Consider the following 3,023-nt stretch of genomic DNA (forward strand, 5'->3'; position numbering starts at 1 on the left):
TGTGTGTGTGTGTGTGTGTGTGTGTGTGTGTGTGTGTGTGTGTGTGTGTGTGTGTGTGTGTGTGTGTGTGTGTGTGTGTGTGTGTGTGTGTGTGTGTGTGTGTACCTGGGTCTCCTCAGGCCATACAGTCAGGCCAGGGACAGACAGAGTCCCAGTGGAGACCATCCCTGATCCTGTAAAGCCTTCAACAAAATCACAACAAAAACACAACAACCAAGAACACATTTTGTCATTGGTTTTATTTTCATATTGACCAAGGGAGAAAGGGAGGAGAAGGATTAATAATACAGCAAATACTTTGCTTCAAACTATTTAAACATTTGACGTTGGGAGAGAGGGAGAACACAGCTGGTGACAGGAAGAAGGGGACACACGTCAGCATAGCACCATTTACACTGAGGAATACTGGTGGACGTCACCTGGTAACTGTACAGTAAACTAGTTGGGGTTACCTGGTAAGTCTACATTAAACTAGTTGGGGTTACCTGTTATGTAAGGTTTCTAAGCAGCTTTTTAACCAGTAAACCAGCAAGGGTTTCTAGAAACCACAACGGTGTGTATGGGTGAACTAACAGTCGGGCTTCAGCCTCAGTCTTTCAATGGTCTTCACATGAAAATACCCAACGTCCCCTTTCTGCATTCACCTAACCAGTTTTTTGGTGTGTGTTTTCAAGCCGGACCTTTCAAAAAAAATCCAGCTTGTCCGTGATGCAGGTAACGGAACACCGTTGTGGTCCAACATTCAGAATATTCCAAACAGAGCTGCTGCCGTGATCCAGGTAACAGAACACCGTTGTGGTCCAACATTCAGAATATTCCAAACAGAGCTGCTTGTTACAGTACATCAGAACAATGGAAGCATAGAATTAGAACTTGGAATTTCAGAACTTGATTCTCATTCTATGAACGGAACATGATTTAACCCCTGCCCTTCCTTCACTACACAGCCTGTTTCTCTTCTACAACAAAATGGCTACGTCCCAAACGGTACCCTATTTCCTACACACAGTGCACTACTTTTGACCAGCTCTGGACAAACGTAGTGCACTATATAGGGAATAGGGTGTAATTTGGGACACAGTCAAACAGGGACATACGTTAAGTCTTTCCACCATTACATTCTTCGGGCTGGGCGTATATCAGTGATGTTTAAACAACACTACAATAACATTTTAATGACAACGGTTGCATTTTTCTGCAATAAACTCACAAAACACAAAAACTAAAGGACCTGAATTTGCTGAGGGATGTGTGTTAAAAGGGTAGTTGCGTAAAAGTGTGTGTGTGTGTGTGTGTGTGTGTGTGTGTGTGTGTGTGTGTGTGTGTGTGTGTGTGTGTGTGTGTGTGTGTGTGTGTGTGTGTGTGTGAGTGCGCGTGAGACACATACTTAGTCATAGCTTCACAGGTAATGGATTTCCCATGAAACCATCCATCAGTCTCAGCATTAATACCTTCATGTGTAATGGATGGGAACACGGTACAGGTTGTTGTTGTTGCCACAAGGCTCAGTCTCACACTAACATGGATTCTAGTTGAGCGGAACCCCTCTTGGGCGTCATCATCACCAGCACAAACACAGAGGGAAGATTCTAGAATATTCACTATTCATCATCATTACTGCAACGCGAGAACTGATTGGCTGTTGCCGGGGGCAACCAACGCCAGGCCAAACCCCCCCCCCCTCCGTGATACAGGAAGTAGAACAAAACGAAGAGGAGAAACGACCAAACGACCTCTCACACTCTCTACTCTCTACTCTCTACTCTCTACTCTCCACGACAAAACAATCACAGACATTCTGGGAAGTGCTTTTTCCAACCAACACACTCCTCCTGTCCTGTCCAAGGCTTTTACTGTTAGATATGGCTTCACTGTTACATTCATACTGACTGGCTGACTGAATGACTGACTACTGACCAGACCTGGGTCAAATATCAACTGACTACTGACCAGACCTGGGTCAAATATCAACTGACCACTGACCAGACCTGGGTCAAATATCAACTGACAACTGACACAGGACCAATCTTTACATTTCCGTGACGTAAAATGTGATTTGTTTTTCATGATTTGATTTGTCGATTCGTCCAAATAACCAGAAAACCAAAGCACCAGAAGAATGATTCCTTATTATCGGTCATATCCTATCTTCTCCTGACAGACATGTGACAGGTTCTGTCTGTCCTGGAGAGACTGAGCATGTGCAGAAGTCAGGTTAGGATTGGGCCCTATGTGAGACCTGTATACTGTGGCAGATAGATGCATGTCTATTGAGTCCTTGGCTGAGTCTCAAATGGCACCCTATTCCCTACATAGTGCACTACTTTTAACCAGAGCCCATAGAGGAAATAGGGTACCATTTGGGATACAACCGTTTTATTCCTGAGGAGACGCCATTCAGCAAATTCTGAATCCTTGAATAAGGGAGTTACCATAAGACACAGGGGGAAACACACACACACAATGTAAACACATTCACACACACACATGCATGCCTAGAGGTACACGGATGGACAAGAACACAAACTCGCATACTCTCTCACACACACATAAACACATAGACACACACACTTCCACACACATCCAGACTACACACAGCTAAGTCTGTAATTTACTGTGTACAACCACATTAAGTGCTATAATATCATGGGGAGGTTAAAGATGTACTGTCTGTAAGTCTGTAATTTACTGTGTACAACCACATTAACTGCTATAATATCATGGGGAGGTTAAAGATGTACTGTCTGTAATTTACTGTGTACCACCACATTAAGTGCTATAATATCATGGGGAGGTTAAAGATGTACTGTCTGTAAGTCTGTAATTCACTGAGTACAACCACATTAAGTGCTATAATATCATGGGGAGGTTAAAGATGTACTGTCTGTAAGTCTGTAATTTACTGAGTACAACCACATTAAGTGCTATAATATCACGGGGAGGTTAAAGATGTACTGTCTGTAAGTCTATAATATCATGGGGAGGTTAAAGATGTACTGTCTGTAAGTCTGTAATTTACTGAG

At 43.2% G+C, this 3,023-nt stretch overlaps 1 protein-coding gene across 1 annotated transcript in view; it reads right to left on the bottom strand.

The window, feature by feature from the left end:
• Positions 1-221: 221 nt before the first annotated feature.
• LOC311124262 (circadian locomoter output cycles protein kaput-like) overlaps positions 222-3,023 on the bottom strand; it is a 40,557-nt gene continuing 37,755 nt past the window's right edge. Inside the window, exon 20 of the mRNA XM_084198433.1 lies at positions 222-3,023. This exon is cut by the window's right edge and continues 2,380 nt beyond it. The gene's annotated coding sequence lies outside the window, so the exon portion shown is untranslated.

The sequence above is a fragment of the Coregonus lavaretus genome (assembly GCF_964263955.1).
Source record: "Coregonus lavaretus genome assembly, contig: HAP1_SCAFFOLD_2995, whole genome shotgun sequence".
Classification (NCBI taxonomy): domain Eukaryota; kingdom Metazoa; phylum Chordata; class Actinopteri; order Salmoniformes; family Salmonidae; genus Coregonus; species Coregonus lavaretus.